This window comes from Cydia pomonella, chromosome 10 (genome assembly GCF_033807575.1).
Source record: "Cydia pomonella isolate Wapato2018A chromosome 10, ilCydPomo1, whole genome shotgun sequence".
NCBI lineage: Eukaryota > Metazoa > Arthropoda > Insecta > Lepidoptera > Tortricidae > Cydia > Cydia pomonella.
The window spans coordinates 9,164,850-9,189,937 of NC_084712.1; the positions used below are offsets into that span (position 1 = coordinate 9,164,850).

General features: G+C 35.9%; 1 protein-coding gene across 1 annotated transcript in view; it reads left to right on the top strand.

The window, feature by feature from the left end:
- LOC133522024 (allatostatin-A receptor) overlaps positions 1 to 25,088 on the top strand; it is a 191,241-nt gene that overhangs the window by 119,952 nt on the left and 46,201 nt on the right. The window lies entirely within an intron of this gene.

The window sequence follows — 25,088 nt, forward strand, 5'->3', positions numbered from 1 at the left end:
CAAATTTAAAAATAAATTACAGTCATTTTACATGTCGAATATGTATAATAGTACCTATAATTTTATACACACACGTAAGCGTTTTCAAGATTGGAATTTATTTTTCCTGGAAATTAAACTGTGTTTTATTTATAGGTTTCGTGATGGAATAGGTTGAAAGCAAACGGATTCATAGAATATTTAAAGTTGACCTATCATGCTTAGTTTCGATATTTTAACTTCAAATATTTGTTTTTATTGAGACCCTTACAAATATGTAGTTTTATTTTAATTAATGCATGTATGTATTCGTGCATATTGTTGGGTAAGTCATACTGAAATTAGGAACAGTATAGTGATTCGATATACATATAATGACGAACATTCATCGTTCAAGGATGCTTAAATTGTATTATTCTCGTATAAACCACTGCTAATTATAGTTGTGCCGTGTTCGAGAATCTCTGTCTGTTTTATACGGGGAGTGTTCTCGCTCGAAAATATTATTTATAGTAAAACTTCTGTTCTCCAGAACGGCACAACTCTACTCCTAATTCATGATAGCAAATCATACTGACTGACTTCTGTAACACAGGTTTTTACCTAGCTCAGAAGTCAGGGCCTTCCACACTAAAATGTACTTCCCTTAATGCCAATAAAATTTATTTTTATTTATTTATTATATACTAGTATAACCTCTAATAATAGACTCGCTATCATAATATAAACGACATTAAATAGTCGGTCGAATAATAAAGAGGATGTAGGTACAAAATTTAAAAATTTGTATAAATAAATTTGTAGGTAACCCACTGTATATAGTTATGTATGAACTCTTCATAAATCTCTTGAGCCATCACTCAGGTGAAGTCAAGATGTCGTTGAATCGAAACCCTCACCCGGTTTAAGTACTTGTCGATAAAAGTAAAGGTATATTCGACAGAACATAATGACAAGGGCGAAAGATTAAGTTCATGTAATGACCTGTTCAATTCAATTCAAAATATACTTTATTCATGTAGGCCTAGCAACAAGCACTTATGAATAGTAAGACAGTATTACATATAATTATCTTAATCTAATTATCAGAGCAATTTATTGATGTTGTAAATATTATTCCATATATAATACTAATGAATATAATTCATAGATCAAATTTAATACTAAAACTTTCACAAAATATAGTCATACAAAAAAAAATGTATAAATAATACTAGTCTAGATTGTTTCTAGAATAAATTCTAAATGTCAAACAAATATAATAAAAACAACAAAGGAAATACATGCATTGGAATATCCATTTCATCATCATTATTCAAATATAATAAATAATTAATCATTTCGAATCACAATTAATCCCACGTTGTTTTATCATTCATGTAGTCTTGTGTGGTATAATAAGCTTTAGAAATAAGTTTACGCTTTACATGATTCTTAAATTTATTAATTGGTAACTCAGTAATATGGTTTGGAAGTTTATTATAAAATCTCACACAATTACCCATGAATGATTTTTTAATTTTATGGAGCCGAGTGAAGGGCACGGCGAACTTATGTTTATTTCTAGTATTAATATTATGAATGTCACAATTTTTCTTAAAATCGGCAATATTTTTATGCACATACAGAATATTCTCATAAATGTATTGACAGTGCACTGTCATGATGTCAATTTCCTTAAATTTATCTCTCAGTGAGTCTCTATGGTTCATTTTATATATTGCTCGAATAGCCCTCTTCTGCAGAACAAAAATGGTATTTATATCTGAAGCACCACCCCACAGTAAAATACCATATGACTGTGGGAGAAGTGGTAGACTCTGGCATTGTTCATATGCAAGTATCCGCTTGTTTCCTACTCCACGTACGGAGACGTATGTAAAAATATAAAATATAGTCATTCTATAAAAAAAATGCACTGGATTTATATTTAATTAAATCAGCGGCGGTAGCACGGTCGCATTTTTGTCGCCTGTCGCCTTGCCTGTCACGTTCTAATAAGTATGCAAGTATTGTAAGTGTGAAAGTGACATCAGGCGTCAATATGCCTATAGGCGATTAAAGTGCATCCATGCTGCCATCTTTCACAGAGCTATAATCATTGCACTTAGTGAATCTTGTTAGAAATTTTGAATTAAGTATTTTAAATTATTTATTTATCATATCTCACATGTGACAATCCTACCAAACTTATTAGGTTCAATAGCAATAGTCACGCAATTTGTTAATTTTAGAGCCCACAGGAACTCAATGTAAGTAACACAATGGAGCATTCATTCAACACAATCAAAATCCAATTACGTACCTGCATCACAATGCCTATGACGATGATTCTATCACAATCAGGCGCCATTCCGGGTTCAATAGGGCTCCGATAGCAAGTGAGGACCCTTGGATATTGTCGAGTGCTTAAACGCCTTAAAAATGAGGTCAATTAAGATTATTTTAACTTTTTCTTTGGGTACGTAGAATGTAAACCTAACCGATAAAAAAATTATACTTATTATTTATTTTAAGGTAGTTTCATGTCCATACAAAACGATTGCGTTTTATTAAGTCATTCATTACACACTATTATTATATAAATATTTGCGCGCATATTTACTTTCGAATATTCGTTTCACTAAATTCATAGAAAAACTTTATTTTATACAGAAATCACGCAAAAACCCATATTTTGGTGATACATTGATAATAAAAAGATTTTTTTTCTTAGGAAATCGATCGAACCACCTTAAAGCGCAGATTAAATCATAGTATTTGGTAATAAACGAAAAATGAAAACATCGATTGGAAAATAGTCCGAGCTATACCAAAACAAAACTCCTTTCCCTTTTGGGTTGATGACATTCGCTTTCGTAAAAACTAGACCTAGACGTTTAGGATTGAGTTGTAGAGCTCATTTAACGCTCCACAGTGTTCCGTTTAAAACAGGCTAAGCGAACAAGAAATCTTGATACTCGTATATAAAATGCAGGGTTTGATTAGATGAAAGAAAACTGTGCAGCCATAGTGTCACATCTTACCGGGCATAGGCTAAAGGTTGTGGCGCCATCGTTCGAAACACAAATAAAACAAAAATTGTTTGCATTTATATACGATATTTTTGTATTTAAAAAGTGCATTAGCTTCGTATTTTGATATGTAAATTAAGGAAACTATAGGTCAATTTACTGCTGCTTAATCTACTGTTCAATGTTATTGAATGACTGTTTGTTTCTGAATAAAAGAAAAAAAAAAAAACTGGAAACACAAATAAAGATCCTGGAGAACCCAGAACCTTTTTTGAAGTCGATAAACATGTTTAATTAAAAAGTTTCACTATCTATAATTTTATGGTTTCCAACGGCATTTTGTAATGAATATTTTTTCCGATTTTCGAGAGCAAATGCATCATTAAAAAATATTGAAATCACTATAGCCTGTACTATTTAACGAGTTCCCTCGATATCTCCAGGCTATCATCCCTTTAAACAAAATACAATACATATTCCAAATAGAGCCGTCTTTGATAAATCGGGTAACATGCATTAAAAAAACCGGCGAACTGAGAATTTCCTCCTTTTCACAGTCGAATAATAATTGAAAGCTAGCCGCGCGGCGGAAGACAATCGTGTCACGCACGAAACGATGTAACGAGCCACATTTGACTGACAGGTAACGCTACAGTGAAACATATTTCACAGAGATTCGCACAACACATTTGAGGTTGATTGGAAACTGCACACGATGCGGTGGATTTATTGCGTGGCCGTTTTGAACATTGCGGATTCGAATTGAGGATATAATTAGGAAAAGGGCTTATATTAGTATGTACCTAGTCTGTTTCGAAATTCGACTTTAGTGTTCAGTATCAAGATTTACATTAAAATATGTGAAATAGTTGTTGGAATTAAAATAAACAGTTTTGAAAAGGGATACCTCAATTAAAATTTATGGAGAGCATAAATGAGGAAAACCGCATGTCAGCTATCAGTAGGTATTGTATTAACCTGTGTAACATCAAATGTGTACTATATGCGTTTACCCATACTATCATTTATATTACATCATGTGTGTATATATAAATTACAGTCTACCGTTCACGTTAGTGTTGATGTAAAAAAGAAAAAGTGATGTCAACCCTTATATCTTATGATATTAATACGAGTATTACCATGTTACTACTCTCAGTGCATCTCGCTTGAACCAACTGCAAGAAATATGAATGAAATACACAGGTGAATGATAAGAAATTGAATTTGTTACATCAAAGTGGCATCCACGTGTAAGGAGAATACGTAACATCCTAAATATCTGCCCAATTAAATTTGAAGAACAACCATCTAGATAATTATGTGACAGCAGAGACATGAATAAAGATGCTCAGAAAATTAATCATTTATCTTAACAAAAGATTTCCAATTTAACAAGCAGAAGTACTCCATTCGTCGTCGTCTCGAATACTCGGAGAAACAAAACATGACAAATACACCCTCGAACGAGACGAGGGTCTTGGCAGATAAGTTTCTTGAACGTGATATTTTAACAGCGGAAATTTAGTTTTGTCTGTAGTTAAATAAAGTTTACTATAGTTAGTTAGTTAAGGACTATACAAAAGAATACAAAGTCTGCTATAAATCACCTTATAAAATTGCCTCACTTTTGGGTCATACGCACATAGAAAGGGAAAAGTTGCTCTTTTCCCAAAATTAGGAACACTGGAGCCTTGAACGTCAATTAAAACGACATAAAAACAAAATTTCCTTCAAATTAAATTTAAACTTACCTATAAACATGTACTTCCGGGTAGCACAAAAATACGTTGTCAAAAAATAATTACCTACTGCTGTGCATTGTTGATAATTTTACAGTACATTTGGTGCTACTTTACCGCACTAGTGCGAAAAATACCACATTACGTAACTATATCGAAAATTCAAAGGGCCATATATGTACCTACTGTAAAATGTTGTACGATACATGTGCGAATTCGTATCGACTTAAAACACTCCCTTCGGTCGTGTTTTAATCTATCCCCACTCGTTGCGAATTTACAATTTTTCGCACTTGTATCGTCATGTATTATTAACAAACGTTTGCGTTTGTTTATCCATGCTAAAGAAGGATATTTTGAAGATGTTTTGTTTAGTTAAGTGATTGTATTCAGTAAGAAAAAAATATAAAAAATCTGCAGTATTTTGGACCACCCCGTAAGTTTGAATTATTCTGTTGGTTCTCACTTATATCGCCCTAAACTGTTCCTAACATAGTTTTAGGTTGCAGAAAAGTTGTAGGCATTTATTTCACCGACATTAACTTTTACTTTCGAAAATAGAAAAAATAAATTTAAACCTAAATTGTGTATATAACTATTTTACAATCAGTACCCCTAGTGTAAAATTATTCGATAGCGAGACGTGCGTGACGAACGCGTTAAGTCTCATTTTGTTTGGGATTTTGAGTTTCCAAAACGTCCCGCTTGGCGCGCTGTTTCTAAATTTCATACAAAATAAGACTTAACGCAATAGCGTACGTCACGTAACGCTATCGAATAAATTTACACTAGGGCTTCTGTAAACAACCGAAGGTATCTTCAGGAAATTTTTGACGCATCTTAAAGTTCGAATCGGGCTGTAAGTGATTGACCCCGCTATATTCACATCAATTAATTTCAATGACTAAAATATATACTCATAAAAGTAAGAAGTGTCAAAGAAAGTGTACCTACACTCTCACTTTAATTTATTTTACTACTAAAAATAAAAAAATATATAAGTCAAAAATGCATAGTATGCACATTATATTACTATAAATAAGATCCAGGTATTTTCCAGTGTTAATAAATAATTAGAAGAAAATATAGGTATAAAATTTATAAATAAGAACCTACCTAACTGCTGCTTTACAATAGAAAGTAGAAACAAAAAAAAACATGAGTATAACGAGGCGAAGGAAGAAAGAAAAATGTGAGTTTTTAATATTGATACCAAAAACTAAATAAAAAACGTGGAACTTTAGCTATCTAATTAATTGATTATACTCTTAGATAGGCATTTTTTTTTGTTAGCCTATTTTGCTGTCCCACTGCTAGGGACAGGTCTCTCCTCGTTTTCTCCACTCGACCCTGTCGTTGGTAGTTTCCCACCATTTTGGATAGAATGCCGTCCCGCCATCACTTTTCCGGTCTGCCTGCACTCCGTCTATGCAAAATGCAGTGTTGGCTGAAACGTTAATGCAATTGACCAATAGCCATTACAAATTGAACCGTAAACCGTAACGGTCTGAAGGACCGTAATAGTCAACTGCAATTAATGTTCGGCCAACACTGTTTGCAACTATTTTTTTTGTGTGAAAGTGATCAATCCCGCTAAGGACACAACAATATTTGGCCACTCGTCTGAAAAACGTATGTGCTAATATAATTTAGTTAATTAGTAAGTTAGTATAATTTAGTTTTAGTTATTAAATTGAAACTTCATTACAATGAATACAATGATTACTATCTACGTAACTAGGTATATAGGTGTATTTTCAGAATGTATAACCATTTAAAAAATAATTCGTTCTTAATTTCATAGTTCTAGTAAATTATAATCCTACAGAACGATATTATGTAAAGGTAAAATATGTATTTTCATGATTCCCTGAAATCTATTTATAACAATTACACTTACGAGAACATAAACATGTTCTAAGCTTAATTAAGCAAACCTCTTAAATAAAAAGGTGAGACCTAAGTACGAAAAACTATAAAAAATATAAAACTCAGTTTATAAACATGAAAAAATAAATAATATTCCCACTACTCGTAATACGATTTGACGAACTTGTCTACCTGCCAACTGTCTAACTAAGCCTCAGTATAACAATTATTAATGGACGCTATTAATTTTATAATCCTTTAAATGGGCCACTTTGATAAGTTTGAAATATTTATTATTCTGGAGAATCTCGTGAAAAATTGCGCGGTGGTTCCAAAAACCACCTAATTTGGAATCATGATCACGCAGTGATAAAAACTTATTCTGAACATTATGCGGGTTTGTTTCTTGCAGACATTTACGAAATTACCTATTAGTTTATTTATAAATAAATTTTATTTTTAAATAGCATACCGTCAGATCCACAGCGCAAACTTACTTACTAGTTCGTCACATTACAGAAAGCTCATCCACCACAGGATGTCCATTTCAACATAAGCCAACTCACACATCGGCAAAAGTAATTAAAAAAATCGGCCAAGAGCATATCGGGCCATGCTCAGAGTAGGGTTCCGTAGTTACTCTTCTGTCACAATAAGCTAAACTGGAGCTTAAAGTATAGTCGATTATTAACCAAGGGATGAACTGCGGATAGTACGTCTTTTTACTATGAAGGGGAAACTTTTTGCGATAACTCAAAAACAGCTAAACTGATCATGTCCATTTCATTCAATTCATTCATTTTCATTTCATTGTCAGTTTTCATTTAATGTCTTTCTTAAGCTCTACGTCCACGATTTTTTTCATATTTTTTGACCTATGGTTCAAAAGTTAGAGGGGGGACACATTTTTTTTTCTTTCGGAGTGATTATCTCCGAATATATTCACTTTATCAAAAAATGTTTGTTGAAGACCTCTATTAGTTTTGAAAGACCTTTCAAACGATATCCCACACTGTAGGGTTGAAGCAAAAAAAAAATGTCATCCCCACTTTACGTGTAGGGGAGGTACACAAAAAAAAATAGATTTTATTCTACGACTTTGTCGGCTTTATTGATTTATATATCCATGCCAAATTTCAGCATTCTAGTACTAACGACCACGGTGCAAAGCCTCGGACAGACAGACAGACAGACAGACGGACATGGCGAAACTATAAGGGTTCCTAGTTGATTACGGAACCCTAAAAAGTGAGTACAATCATAATAATATTAAAATGTTAGCTTACCGATTTTGTATTATATTAATCGCTGTTATTTAATGTCCAATAAATGTTACGTATAAACATAAATGGAACTTGGTAACAATCCGAAACACCAAGCCGCTCCCAGAGGGCATGCTCCTGCTAATGTTTGATAATCTAAACAATTCACTCTGTCACTCTACTTAATCTCACGGTAGAAATGCATTTAGCAAACCGAAAACTGGGACACAAATCGGAAAATTGGGACACAGAACGGAGCTTTCATTTCAAACCCTTACAGATTTTATTGGTCAGGTGAACCAGGATAAGTGGTTCCATTACTCATAGTTGTTGGTGGTTTCGGGGTTACAGTTATACTGGTTCTCGCTCAGTGGGCGAAAAGACATGGCCGAGGAAAGTGAACGGCAAACACAACACTGAAATTGCCGCTTTGGGAATTTACTAGGCCTCTGACTTCAGTAATAGGCACCGCTTTCGGTAGCAGAAATTTACATAGCTAGTACACTAAAAAGCAATTTCCATGCGTTGCGTCATAGGTACGCTTTGCTTTGACAGAATCCCTCTCGGCAAGGGTTATAGTTAAGTCACTAAACTGCCGACCCATGCACTAAACTTTAGTGCAAGGGTTGGCATAACCGCGGTTCATGAGCCACCTGCGGTATTTAAGCCACTCAAAATATTATTGGATATCCAGACCAAGGCAAATAACGTTTGCGGCTCTTTTGAGGTTCCTAAGTACTGCGCTTTGTTATTCTTCTCAATATTTTGGCGACCCCTGGTTTAATGTATGACCGTCGGGGAATTAATATCAGAGCGTTTTTTGTCTTCCTAATCTCTTTAGACTTTTTTTGACGAAGCTTTTCGATATTTTGATGATATTATTAGTTGTCAGGCCTGGCTTAGAAATCAGGAATCTCTATCAGACAACTTTATTGTTAGTATTAAGTAGGTGTTTTGTTAATTAATATCATATTTATATTAAGCTCTTATTCTGAATCTTAACTTAAATAATGCATGCTGTGATTGCCTATAAGTGGGGGATCAATTATAAATGTGCTCTTTTAGTATGTAAATTATAGTATGTGAATTGTATCTTCTGTTGGTGATCCTAATAAACAAATAAACAAACTAATAATTATTAATCCAGAATCAAAATCAAAATGAAATTGTAAAAAAAAACTACAAAGAATTAGACACTCTAAACGCTCCTAATATTGTCTCTGAAATACTCCTTGCATTTCAAAGCAGCATTATTAAAATGGTGCAAGAAACATCCGGCTTTGAATTTCTAAGAATTGTAATAAGAAAAATAAGCCAACGAAGGTTCAAAATAACCAAGGAGGAGTGGCATAATGAAGAATTTCCATATTAAACAGCGTGTCGATTCTCGGAAAGAAATGGTTTCCACATTGACTTGTATCTAAGGACGGGCCTTACGGCCAATAATTATGGGGCCAGTACAGCGGTGTTACGTACACAAATTCGAGCCAATCGTGTAATCTAACGCCACAACGCGATTGGTTGATGAGTTTGCATCACGCGCGCGATTGGTTGCAACTAGTTTCGTTAGGCTGTACGATTGGCTCGAATTCGTGAGTAATACCACTAAAATAGCACCATTCTTAGTGCCTGTAAGGCCCGTCCTTAGATATATGTCAATGGGTTTCCGTATGTTACGTTGTGTAAATTGCGTTGTCACTACGGTACGGCTTTATTTATGTTTGTTATAAATTTATAAAAATAAAAAGGTACCCGTAGCTTTATTATTATTATTATTATTATTTAAACTTTATTGCACACATAAAGAAAAATGTACAAATGGCGAACTTAATGCCAAAAGGCATTCTCTACCAGTCAACCATTGGGTCAAACAGAGACATTTGTGTATGTTGGTGCAGGAAAAAATAATAACAAATAATAAGGAAAAAATTAAACGTGAAGTCAAATAATATCAAAAATATATAAATAGTTAAATACTACTACTTATATAATGTATAAAAGATAGACTAATACATATAATTATGTACATATACATGATGGTGAACCTTATTTAAGTTCTTCTGACAGAAGATGCTTGCGAAGTAGTCGTTTGAAAACGGGTTTGCTTGGGGCTTGTCGAATAAAGAGAGGGAGGGAATTCCAGAGACGGATTGCCTCAACGGCGAAAGAGTTAGACATAAAACCAGTACGGTGTGAAGGAATCGAGAGTTTGAGAGAACGGGAGGAACGGAGTTCACATCCTGGACGGGGGGTGATGAAAGTGAATTTACGTTTAAGATAACCAGGGGAGGAAGGCTCGAACAAAATGGAGAATAAAATACTCAGGATTCTAAGGGACCTACGACGACGGATGGAGAGCCAATTTAGCTGACGGCGATAAAAAGAAACATGGTCGTATTTGCGAAGTCCGAAAATGAAACGTATGCCATTATTCATAAGACGGTCTAGCTTATTGAGGTACTCCTGAGAGATATTAGTCGTGCACGCGTCCGCATAGTCAATAACTGGCAAAATTAGAGTCTGCACAAGTAATTTCTTAGTACCTACTGGGAGAAAATTCTTAAATTTATAGAGATAACGCAATGTTCCTGAAACTTTCCGACTTATTTCAGAGACTTGGTCATTCCAGGTAAGGCTAGAATCTAATACAAGGCCGAGATCTTTCACTTGTTTAGTAACTGGAATAACAGTGCCATCAAACAAAATCGGCGCGACATAAACCGCACCAAGCTTTACTTGTTGATGATGGGTACCCAGAATAATAGCCTGACATTTTGCCGGATTGACACTGATGCCAAAGCTATTGGACCATTCAGCTATGTAAACTAGATCGTCATTGATGAGGGAAACAGCAGAATTTACGTTTTCCACAGAAGCATGGGCGTAAAGTTGCAAATCGTCTGCATATAAATGGTAAGAGCTGCGGATTTTGGAAGTGATTTGGTCAATAAAGATTGAGAATAAAAGAGGAGAAAGGATCCCACCTTGTGGTACTCCCGTGTTCAGGTCACACCAAGCAGATAAGCATCCACTGGCTTTAACAGCCTGAACGCGGTCAGAAAGGTAAGACGCGAACCACTCAGTCGCTTTTGATGAGACCCTCAGATGTGTAAGAGTCGCAACAAGTAGGTCATGATCAACCGCATTAAAAGCGTTGGAGAAATCGATAAGCACCAACACCGTTACTCTGGAATTCTCCATGCCATTTCTGACATCTTCAACAACATTGAGAAGTGCGGTGGTGTTGCTGTGCCCTGATCTAAATCCCGATTGAAACGAAGAAAGCAGGTTGTTACCGTGTATAAATTTGGAAATCTGTTTATGAGCTGCTGCCTCAAGAATTTTCGAGAGAAAAGAAAGAATGGAGATGGGCCGAAAATGATTTAGAGAACTAGGGTTAGATATTTTAGGAAGTGGGATAACAAAGGCCTTACGCCAACATGAAGGAAAGACCCCAGTGAGCAACGAAGTATTTACAATATAGGTGACGATGGGCAATATGCTGTCGAGGATAAGGGTGATCATGACTCTACTCACATTGTCGTGTCCAACAGCTTTCGACCTAATTGACATGACTATATTTCGGACCTCATCATCCGTAACTGGGGCAAAAGAAAAAGGATCAACATTGGGAGTAGGTAGAGACGCGATATAACATAGGGTTTTAAACTTTATTATGGAATTAAGAACAGGAGTTTGAGAGAAATGCGAATTTAAGTGGTCAAGAGAAAAAGGAAGCGAGTCGATATCGGCCTTGGTTTTACCAATCCCGAGTGATCGGAGAAATTTCCACGTGTCCGCGGGAGAAGATGTCGTGATGTTGTCGTGTATGTAACGTCGTTTCGCTGCTCTTACCATTTGGTTGCAGCGATTTCTGGCTACTTTAAAAAGCCGCCAGTTATCCTCGCACCGATCTCGCTTGTAAGCACGGAAAGCCCTGTCTCTCTTCATCATCGCCATACGCACGCCTTTTGAAATCCATGGCGCTGGTGGCCTCTTTAGCCGTACTGGTCGAACCGGAGCATGAGCATCAAACAGCTTCAGAAGGACAGAATTGAAATGAGAGATTTTATCATCAACTGTAGGTGCCTGCAGCGTGCCCATCCAATCGGCTCTAGTGGCATCTTCCTTTAATTTATTTACATCAATGCGCGCAAAGCCACGTAAGTGAATGACTATTGGTTCCGGTTTAGGGGGCTTAATTTTGTATGACACATAAATCAGGTCATGTCGCGAAAAGCCAGGCGCAGACAATTGTCCGGCTTTCAAAACGTGCTGAGGCGACGATGTAAGGATCACGTCTAACCACGAGTCTGAGGAGTCGTTATTGTGGTGCGTCGCGTCTAAAGGCAATAAGTGAAAGTCAGATGAAACAATAACGGATCTCAGCTTGCGCGATCTGGAATTATCTCTCAGCAGGTCTGTATTAAAATCTCCCATAACTAAATGATGGGTGCATTCAGTACCAATATCCGACAGAAGCACCTCGAGATGAAAAATAATCAATTAGCTTAGTAGCTTCTCCATTTCTTAGTCAATGCGATGCGACAGCGCGCAACATACAGTAGGTAAGGTACCTAACTACCTCTGTCACATTGTAGTCACAGATCTACTTGTAATAAACTTACAAGAAATACCTGACTAATCTAACGAATTCACAGGCAAAGCTAGTTTAATTTATTTCAGATCATACAAGTTGAACGGCACCCCATATGTTAAAACTCCTTAGGGTAACTATAGTAATACACAAACGAACTTCGAACATGTACATGAAAAGATTAAAAAAAAAGCAAAGCTTGTACCTACTATGGGTATGCGATGTTATTACATACTTATATTGATAAATGATTATATATATATTGATTATATCTCACGATGGTCCTGAGTTATGACTCAGGACCATCGTGATAAATATACAAATTAATACTCTTACTGGCATTAGAACCCGGGACCTGCTGCTTCGTAGGCAGGGTCATTACAGATTAGGCTAGGAGGCAAAAAACTAAAAACCAATATATTTTAGAGGAACGAACTCGTGTTGATATAAAAATTAAACATAGGTAGGTACCTTAAAGTCTTTAAAACAATGTTAAAAGTGTGTAAAGTTTCCAAATTCTTCTTGTCAAAAATTAAAACTTTTCTTCGCAGATTTATACACACAGAATAGAAAAGTACGGAGTACATTTGCTGCCGGTTTCGATTTTGTTCTTTGACTACTCTACACAAAGTTGATATTTGTTTGTGTATAACTCAGCGTCCTCTGATCGAACTTTACCATTAATCAAATGAAAAATGCTAATTATCTTTTCGAAAAGTACAGCCAAAGAATTTTTAACAAATTATCGGGCGGTCCGAGTAGGTACGATCAAGGAAATTAATCTTGTGCCTTTTCGTAACTTGCCACAATGACAAATAAGCCATAACAAAGTTTAAATAAACATTTTAAATGACTTGTCATTCCTGGGACTACATATTAGGAATCAAAATAATCATCAACTTCAGCAGTTATCGTTATCATTGAGTGAATTCAAATCTAATACTGATAAGACATTATTAAATAAAAGCAAGCAGACTTTAGCTTAAATAGTTGGTAGTAACCCTGATTTTAAAAATGGTCTTGAACTCTTCTTTGTGAAATTGTGAGAAGGTAATCTAGGACATAAGTTTTAGGCAAACATTTCATTTTCCGTACAAGCTTTTATCGCTGACTGTACTTTTCTTACCACAGGCAATTAATACTCATCGAGACAATTCTAAAAACCCAAACACAAGTAGGTTGCGTTATTTCATTACAGAGTTTCTATGTCTAGCTCCTGTCTCCATCATCAGATTAGCTCGATGGTACCATAATATTGCACCCGGTTTGTATGAAAAATTTCAGCTCAATCCGAAATCGGGAAGTGGATCAAATTTAGCTTCCACGATTTGACTTACACTAACTAACTAACCAACAAACCAACATACATACTACCAGGGTAAGTTAAATACTAGCTTCTAAAAACACAAGCCTTATTGAGCTTGCTGCGGAACGTGGTAATATTTATTTATTGATATTTAATAGCAGTACAGAGTACAAACTGTATGCTTCAACTGATGATTTACCAATATCATAGGCGTTTAATAATTTCACAGGAACTCATAAATACCTACAGAAGATTTAGTATGGGTGGCTTAATAATATAAGAGTCGCTTTTTTATTAGGGTTCCGTAGCCAAATGGCAAAAAACGGAACCCTTATAGATTAGTCATGTCCGTCTGTCTGGCCGATTATGTCACAGCCACTTTTTTCCGAAACTATAAGAGCTATACTGTTCAAACTTGGTAAGTAGATGTATTCTATGAACCGCATTAAGATTTTTACACAAAAATAGAAAAAAAAAACAATAAATTTTGGGGGTTCCCCATACGTAGAACTGAAACTCAAAATATCTTTTTTCATCAAACCCATACGTGTGGGTATCTATGTATAGGTCTTTAAAAATGATATTGAGGTTTCTAATATCATTTTTTTCTAAACTGAATAGTTTGCGCGAGAGACACTTCCAAAGTGGTAAAATGTGTGTGTGTCCCCCCCCCCCCCCCCCGTAACTTCGAGAATAACAGAATGAAAAATCTAAAAAAAAGATATGATATACATTGCCATGCAAACTTCCACCGAAAATAGATTTGAACGAGATCTAGTAAGTAGTTTTGTTTTTAATAAATCATAAAATTAAAAAAAAAAAACATCAAACCCATACGTGTGGGGTATCTATGGATAGGTCTTCAACAATGATATTTAGGTTTCTAATATAATTTTTTTCTAAACTGAATAGTTTGCGCGAGAGACACTACCAAAGTGAAAAAATGTGTGTCCCCCCCCCCCCCCCCCCCGTAACTTCTAAAATAACAGAATGAAAAATCTAAAAAAAATATATAATATACATTACCATGCAAACTTCCACCGAAAATTGGTTTGAACGAGATCTAGTAAGTAGTTTTTTTAATACGTCATAAATGGTACGGAACCCTTCATGGGCGAGTCCGACTCGCACTTGGCCGCTTTTGTAACATCATTATCTTGCTGTCACGTAGACAAATACGACCACCATAGCGTGACAATACTGACGTAACTAAATATATCATAAATTAGTACATTGTGTATTAAAGGCGCTAATCAAGAATCTACAAACAAGTGTTAATTAAGCCTAAAGCCTAAGGCCAGGGGCCCGTGACACACAGTGTTTTTCATCACACTTGTGAGGACGAACAAAATGTAAGCGAAATCATTATTAAATACTTCCAGTGACATTTTAAACATTCGACCGCCATATTTGACTGAATAGGCATCGAAGGTACAGATCCATCCGGCATTCATTCACAGTTGAAAATTGTGTAAAACATATTTTAAACCGCTAAATAAATTAAATTAATGATATCAATTATTTTTAGATAAAAATAAAAATATTAAATTATGAACGCCAGTATTTTTTTTATATCTACTTGGTAAGAAATATTTCCATGGGCATAAAAATTAAAAAAAAAACTATGACGCCCGTGTACATAATATACTCGTAGCTCATTCAATCTCAGTATGCTGGCATACAATAACGCCGTTTCCGAGCAAGAGTGATGAAAATAAAATTCATGGCCGATTACTAACCACAACCGTCATCTTAACCAGAAATCCGAATCCAAAATAAAATTCAACACAAATAGAGGATAACACATCATCGCAGTCTATTTCAGTTGGCATAGACAAGCAAAACAAGCATGGCAACTGACGCAAGAAGTTTTCGCGGCTCGTAACTCTATGGTACGGAATAGCAAATGGCATTGCCGATAGACGAGCGGACTTTGGCTAATACTGTAGGCCATTGAAAGACAAATAAAAACTGTTGGAATAATTGTATGGAACGCATTTAAACAAGTTTTATGATTTTCTCCGCGGGCACAAGTTACATATTATAGGTAGGTACATAAGCTATGTGTTTTTTCCCGCTTTTTCCAAAACGGTTGCTCGATGACTCCCTATTCGCCACCTTGTTTAAAATTCTCCTGTCTCCGTCTCGACGGAACGGTAGAAATAACTTATCCTTCGTACGGATTTCTTTTATCTAAAGCTATCGTAAGTCGATCTCTTGCAGCTTAAATTAAATAATATGCATTTCGACGTTATATCTGAAAACTAACAGAAATAGCTGTTTTCTAGCAGATATTGCTTTTTAGGTTAAACTACTTTTATTTAGTTTAAGTTCTTATATAAATATCCCTGTAAAAGCTAAATGTACCTGCCAATATTTCACTATCACTACACCTTATAAAATAAAGTCCCCCGCCGCATTTGTCTGTCGTGATAAAATCAAAAACTGCTGAACGGATATTCATGCGCTTTTCCCCTATCAATAGATGATACTTGAGGAAGGTGTAGGTGTTTAATTTTTTAAGGTTTCGTGTAACCCGTGCGAAGCCGGGGCGGATCGCCAGTATAAACGAATAATGTCATTTCGCGTAGTTTATAATAGCGACTTTACGAGTTACGTTACGACACAAGACCAGAAAAAAGGAACGCTAGACAGAAAGTTCTAACAAGAATCTGAAGTAAGTTTCTGACTTATACACTTTTCAGCATGAGTGGAGCCGTAAAGAAACCAGGTTTTATATTGTTACAACTTGTTAACGTTCTTACTTAGTTCCAAGAGTCTCTACGGCCATCTCAATAAACTTTACGGATAAAAGCACCCATCAAATCCTGCTCGGGAGTACGCACAAAGTATGCCCACTTAGTTTAATAGGTTAGCTTCTAGAATCGTATCCTGTAAGTTTTATCACCCGAAGACTTGACGCTTTGGGTCTTAAGAGAAGCCCTCATAAGTATATAAGCAGGTTATTTATTCTTAATGGTCTTTACGAAAATTCTCGTGAAAGGGATCTCGTTAGAATTGTAAAACCTCACAATTAACATTTTGCAATTGAATCGTTCTGCGGGAATACATACACGAGTACATGAAAACACAAAACGCCATGGAAACTATTGAACGTAATGGTTATCGCACAGCAAAGGTATCCCTATCCACCTGCGGCCAACCAGAGTCAATCTACCGCAAATCTGCGGTGGCATCATGTTTCCATTTTTATCACTTGTCACTTTCACGCTTACCTACTTGTTAGAACGTGACAGGCATGGTGACAAATGATATTTTTATTATTTATTTATCGTATGGCAATTACTACTACACTGTATATTGAATAACGATTAGTTTATAATCTAATAAATCTACATTTCTCTAAGTAGGTAATAGCTGCACTCGTTATGTTTTTAAAATCTTCCACTGGGCCATCGTATTTTGTCAGTGGGCACTCCAAAACGATATGGCGGACAGTTTGCTTTGGGCATCCGCACTCGCAGCATTCCTGGTCATTCCATCCCCATTTTTTCCTGAGGTATGCACAGTGGCATTTAAAGAGCAGACTAGGGCTGAGGGCCCTACGACCTTATGCGGCTGGCACTGTGCAGTGCTGGAAGTAGGCATCTGCGAACGCAATCGATTTTTTTGAGCATAGCGAGGCATCTTTAGTAGAACAGTAGTAGTGAGAACCGTGAGATCTTCTGGAAGACAGTACGGTTGCCAATTTGTTGCACTTTTAGCACCACCCAGGGGTCACGTGTAGGGTAGCGGTGGGTAATTCCTACGGACGTGGTGCAAGTCGACCCCCATCTTAGCCCTACTGATGTATTCAGAATATTGCCAAAATATGCAAAATATAAAAATAAGATATCAACCCAACGACTAGTAGGTAGATTTAAAAAAAAATTGCTTTTAATGGCCCTTCTCGCATCACTTGCAATAAGAAATCATAGAAAATATAGATATTTTAAAAGCTCAGTTGAAGGTTGAAGCGTTGTAGATTGTATAACGGGGTGATGGGTGAGCGTCAATCGTACACTACTAATTACACTTGAAAAAATTATAAAGCAATAGTTAATGTAGACATAGCTTTTGTTCTTAATCTAGTCATCTGTTGGCCCGCCAGTAGCTTTTGCACCTAAGCTAGTCATTTGTTGGGACCAAGACTAGATGGTTGCCAACAATTTGCTAATTTATCGCATATCATAGTTTACATTCAACATAGTTGGTGTGTGGTCTGCCATTACGGAGTAGACATTAAGAGTAAAAACGTTCCAAACGTCAGAAAATGTGGGAATAATATCGACCATATGTCTGCTGCATAAAACTCAAAATACTTAAACGCTTTAAAATATGTTAGAAAAGTTTTAGTAGCGTAGGCGCAAGCTAAACGACTTATTCGCGTTTTAGCCCCACTGATTAGTTTATAGATGTTTACTGAAATTAAATATCCATTTACACAAATTATAGCTGTTAACGCCGTTAATCTGTCAGTTGGGCCATCTCATTTTTGTGAACACTACGAAAGCAGTTTGTGTGTCAACTTGATTGACAAATTGTTGCTTGTGGTGTGGAATAAGAATATTGATACTAGCTTTTTTTTCTATTCTTAGCAAAAAGAAAGAAGCTCTATTACATTTTCGGGTAAACTATTTCTTAATCAAATAATATTAAATAATATTTATGGATATTCGTTCGACCATTTTTAGAACTCCTCACAAAACTCTTTGCGGAGCTCTTATGAGATTACTTCGGTCTTTCAAATTGCGTTTTTAGGGTTCCGTACCCAAAGGGTCTAACGGGACCCTATTACTGAGACTCCGCTGTCCGTCCGTTCGTCCGTCCGTCTATCACCAGGCTGTATCTCATGAACCGTGATAGTTAGCCAGTTGAAATTTCCACAGATTATGTATTTCTGTTGCCGCTATAACAACAAATACTAAAAAAATAATAAAATAAATATTTCTTTCCAATCTCGAGGTTTTCATCCAATCACCGAAGTTAAGCAACGTCGGGTGGGGTCAGTACTTGGATGGGTGACCATTTTTATAGGTAATGGTACGGAACCCTTCCTGTGCGAGTCTGACTCGCACTTAGCCGGTTTTTTTTGTATAGGTAAGTATCAAAACTCCGACATGTGTGAAGCGATTTGAAAAATATTTTTTCTTGTTGAAAGTATACAGTTCCAAATTACTGCTGATGAAGATCAGAATCCGTTCTCTTCAAGAACGAGACGAAATAGATAAATAGCCAAGATTTCACGTTTGGCAATTTGTATATTTCGTTTAGTTTTTTAGGCAAGTAAGGTTTTTAAGGAACATTTGTGTCAAGGTCGAGTTCTGATGGGTTCCATGAATAATTAAGGAACTCCTCAAATCTTGTTGGATTCAGATCCAGACCTTAATACTTGAAACGTACCCGAAGCCCAAAACTGTTTAGTAACATGGCTGTTTGGCCCGACAGAAACGAATCTTGCAGCAACTAATATGTTTGAAGTCTGTGACAAGCCAAATAGTTACAATACTGGTCAATAATACCCACAAGTCAACTAATGGACAGCTTTCTTTCTTATGCAACCGCACCAGGGTTGGCATTCGGTTCAACAGTATGTTGACGTTTTTATTTGGACTTCAATATATTTAAATAGTATAGCTTTTATTGCTAGCGCATATAAAAGTTTTTTTAGTGAGTAAGGTTGCCAGAGCTCAACGAAGGGGGGTGGGGGGGTTTAGGGTCGGCAACGCGCATGTAGCTCCTCTGGAGTTGCAGGCGTACATAGGCTACGGAGACTGCTTGCCTGCCTGCCTCAGGCGGGCCATATGCTTGTTAGCCACCGACGTAAAAGTAAAAAAAAAAAAAATAGTGACATTCGGATGGCAACTGTAACTGCATTACTATTATGATTATGGCACTAAAACGCCAATAAATCCGTAACTCATTCATTCATTCTTTTAAAATTATGGCTTCAGTCAAGTGGGATTATTTCTCCAGTATCAAGGTATTAGGAGCTTTAAATACGATTAAAATTGTCCGGTTAGTACGAGACAGTGTACGGTAATTGTACTGGCTCTTGTATAGCGATAGCTGGACTTTTCAAGTAGTACGTGAACTACCGGCCGTTGACTCCAAAACGGTGGTTAAACGCGTTACAAGATTAATTCTCCATTCACTGTACATTACCACATTAGTTTACTGTATAATAACTAATAAGCTATCGATATTACACTTCAAACAATATTAATGAGCAATAAACAAAGGAATTAATGACGAGGGTAAATATCAAGATGGCGCTCGAACTGGAAGTCCAAATCCGTAACTCACTTTATTCAGAAAATTGACAGTGATAGCGCCCGTGTAGTATTATTTGATCTGTGGCAGTAGTAACGCCGCAACAGTAATACAGCTGCAGTCGCCTTCCCAATATCAATTTAAGTTTACTGATAATTTCTAGAGTTACCATTCGATTGGAGTAATTATTGTTGTCAGATAAGAGTTTTCTTTCTCTTTTTACTCATGATATTTAAATAGTACAAAAGCGGCAATAACAATGCCGCCATGTCAAGTTAAAATATTAGTGGAACTTGTATCCTAACATGTTAGTCACGCGACCCTTGTCACGCAGGAAACATGATGACATGACATGTTGAGACTAAATTGCAGAGTGTTGAACATCGCCGAGTCACTACGAGTTTGGCTATATAATTTGTTAGACAACTATTTTATAATTAGACTTCATGTTCACTAGATATATATTATATTTGATTCTCCAAAGCGCCTAACATTTTTATTTATACAGAGGCGAACTGTTCAGGAAAGGGACAGAAACTCGTTTCATTATCAACAATTTTTATAATTTTTAGATACTTATGTAGATAATATATTAGCTTAAAAAATATTACCATACAAAAAGAAATGGATTTTGAAAAACCTTGAAATACCTTTTTAGGGTTCCATACCTTGTTATGCTTTTCTACTAATAGGATCAACAAATTCAGAGTAGAAAAAACACAATTTCTCAAATCTCACATCTAGTTATTCTATTTAATCCTAGCAATTACTGCTCATCAAACTCACGATCAATGTTTACTTTACAAAACGAGTAAATCTGCTTGAGTAGACAGAAATAGTCCATCCCGTTCGCGCCTTTATTGAACAACTCCAAAAAGCACGCTACGCAAACAAAATGATTCAGGGAATTCAATGTTGATGATTTGTAATTAGGTAGATAATAATCATTATCTACTTACATCCATATCACAAATTCCCTACAATATGTTCAGAAATGTAAAGCTAACGGCTTCTATTATGAAACTTGTATCTATAGTGGCATCTTAATGTTTACATTAAAGTGTCAATATTCAATAACCGATACTTTAATTACCTTCAAATTTAAAACATCTCTGAAAAACTAAACAATTTTATTTAACCACTATTCTAATATCAGTAGGTATCGTTTTGTTCGAAATTAAGTTCCAGGTGCAAACAATTTTGACAAATCTCGCATGTTCCTTGATATCTAACGATATAGGCCTAACATGCGGTTCCTGTTTGCATATATAGAGCTTATGATGTATGTGTAGATAATATAGAAGCCTAATATTGGCCATTTTGTTCGCGACGCGAATCACCAAACCGTGAGGTGCGGGACGGGTGCTCACGGCGTTGCGATTGGCCGTTCCAAACATGGCGCGCTGTCACATGTAGGTACATGCGTAGGGATGGGACATGCATGTTCATTACGGGAAGTGGTACTGGAACCAGTGATACCGTAATTTATCGTGTTAATATATTGTGGTAAAATTATTATCAATAAAGTCTACCTACAGAAAAAATACTTAATAAAATTAAAACAATATAATGTTTAATTAAGTACTTTAAAATAATATTTTGCATATTAATGGGATAAGATTTTAAACAAAATAATAAGGGTCCCAGAAAATATGTATGAAATTGAATACTCGATGTGGCATATATTTTGTGGTTAAATTTACATTCATGAGATTGTCACCATATGTATGTACTTGGTAAAGGCGTTAAAATAATAAGGTGTTTCCAAGCAGGATAATATCAAAATATTTAAACTATAGATAGTGCTCTAGCAAAGCATGAAGTGTTTCTAATCTATTTGATAATATACTATAAAAACTTCATTTTCTAGCACTTACTGAACAAACTTTTCTAAATGCGCCAAAAAGGGAGTGGTAAAACATTTTTTACAGTACATATGGTGCTACTTTTACGCACTAGTGCGTAAATTAGCACATTATGTAACTATGTTGAAAATGTAAAGGGACATATGTACTGTAAAACGTTGTACGATACATGTGCGAATAGGCAATTCGCAACTCGTGTCGATTTAAAACACTCCCTTCGGTCGTGTTTTAATTTATCCCCACTCGTTTCGAATTTCCTATTTTTCGCACTTGTTTCGTAATGTACTATTTTACATTTTAGTCGTAAAATTATAGTTGACAGATATAACTCGTTCATTTGCATTTCCCTCGCTAATAATTGCTGTTGTAATAAAAATCGTGATCATATATTTTATTATAAAAATAATCACGTGTAATCAATATTCAAAACTATAATTTTGTCACAATATATACATATCACAAACCAACCCGAGACCTAACTGCTCACCAAGAGGATTCTAAAAAGGCCACACAACATATGCCTATCACAAACCAACACCGAGTTCCTTCGCACTTCTAAGAAGTTCATATATTTTAAAAAGTATATATATTATATTTTTTTCTTTTTAAAATTCATATGGATTTTAAAAAGGCCATACAACATATGCCTGTTACAAACCAACACTAATTTCCCTCGCACTTTTTAGAAGATCGTCATCAGGTCCATCTCGTGATCCGAAACCTAACTGCTCACCAAGAGGACTCTAAAAAGGCCACACAACGTATGCCTAGCAGAAACCAACACCGAGTTCCCTCGCACTTCTTCGTAGTTCATCATCAGGTCCATCTCGTTACCTGAGACCGAACTGCTCACCAAGAGGTTCCTAAAAAATCCACACAACATAAGTATGCATATCACGAACCAACACCGAGTGCCCTCACACATATACGAACAATGCCTATAATATGTCGCAATGATACGATACAGATCTGTCAGTGTCAAAAGTGACTTTTTGGTTAACTAAATGTCACTTTTGACACTGACAGATCGGTATCGTATCACTGTGACATAAATAAATAAATATTATAGGACATTATTACAGAAATTGACTAAGTCCCACAGTAAGCTCAATAAGGCTTGTGTTGAGGGTACTTAGACAACGATATATATAATATATACATATGTATAAATACTTAAATACATAGAAAACACCCATGACCCAGGAACAAATATCCATGCTCATCACACGAATAAATGCCCTTACCAGGATTTGAACCCGGGACCATCAGCTTCGTAGGCAGGGTCGCTACCAACTAGGCCAAACCGGTCGTCCTGATTGATAAATTAATCATGTTATAGAATTTAAAAAATACTCATATTTTTATACCTCGTCGCTTTTGTGGCAATCACAGCCTTTGGACGTTTGCAACTAGGAGAATGTCACATGGGCGTTCCCGTCTCTGAAAGCCTGCTAAAATTTGGATTTTTATTTCATTTCTTATTTTGATACTATCTCAATAATGATCACTCTACTAAGATAAACTACCCACTAAATAACTAAACTACATATTAATTATTCTCAATAAAAAAATAAAAGAGAATCGCAGTGTACTCTCATATTTATTAAAAAGGCACAATACGGTACGAACGATCGTCACATCACTATTCGTTCACGTGAAAGGGATAGCACATTGCATTTTCAAGTTGACGAAAAGGGACGGGACGGGCGTACTTCGTTCCCGCTCAGTACAACCATATTTACCAGTATAACATGAACCCCGCGGACAAGGAACAATTTTCAACAAAATAATGAATTTGACTTACTTATGGAATGTTATTCCATCTGTTTTGTATTTGGAAGACTGAGATGACTTGCCACACAATTTTACGCTGCAATATACCATTATTAGGGAACGAATTCAAATTTACGATTTATTTTCGTACAGACGGGCACACTGCTAACAAGTCGTAAATGTGGGCGCAACTAATCGGAGCGGCACGCGTGTGCTCTGTGTTATATGCGCTCTGTACCCCATACGGGCGGTGACCGCGAGTCGTCCTATAAGGTCAGTCTATAGGGGTTGGTGGTGGCAATTAGGCATTAAAACACTCGTGTGATCCTTTTATGAAACTTCGTTCATTTCATTTACCCACGTTTCATAAACATTCAATATTTTAAACATCAATCGATTTTTTAGTCTGATCCAATTCACTTTGTGAACCAGTTTGCCTCGGTCTACTATAAAACGATTATAAAATATAGGTATAATTAATTAATTTTCTCACAGTAGTCGTAAAAAGCACTAATTTGTATTTACTCGGCTGAAAGTGCAATAGATGGAGTCTTCGAGTTTTTGTCTTAAACTAACTCGTCCATCTATTGCTCACTTTCTAGCCTCTTGAAGAATGCTCTTCAACAAACTATTTTGGAAGTTTTGCCCTTAACGCTGACTGGGTGACAACAATTTATTATGCACGCTAAGAGAAAAATAAATTCAGACAAAAGATATCCGGAGATTGTCTAAGTATTAAAAAATACCTAATTATTATCTTTTAGGTTAAGTAGTAAATATTTAGGTGTGGTTAGCTAAACCTGCCCTTTCTGATAAAAATAACTACTCAATAGAAAAAAATGAGACTTCAATTTATAATCGAATGGCTGCCTAAAAAGAAAAATACAAAATAATCGGCTGATTGCGATATACCTACATATATTATTTGAACAATAGCTTAAGTATTTAGAACCGCCTCCCGGAAAACGTTTATAATAGCTTTTTGATATTCATGAGTCAACAAAAACGAGTGCATAAAAGATCTCTTGGGTCGAATGGAAAAATAAAAGGCGGCGCCGGGATCTGTCGTCAGATATGAATGCAATCTTGGCGTTATTACCGAATGGAATATGGAACGAAAGAAACCGAGGTATTGTCATAACACAACCTGCCTTGTGATAGCAATCCAGCAATTTCAGATACCTTTGTAGTCATATGAGGGGCAGAATTGGGTTTATTGAGGAAGGGAGTTTTATGAACGTGAATCCTTTGCTGAACCTAGTGTGGATGTTATCTACAAATACATATAGCTGCCAGTGCTGTAAATCGTTCAACATTTCTTGACAGTACTTGTAATATCCAAGAGGATAAATTAAGATTCGCCTGAGATTCGCCTAGCCGATTAGTGATAAGATAACCTGGCCCAGCC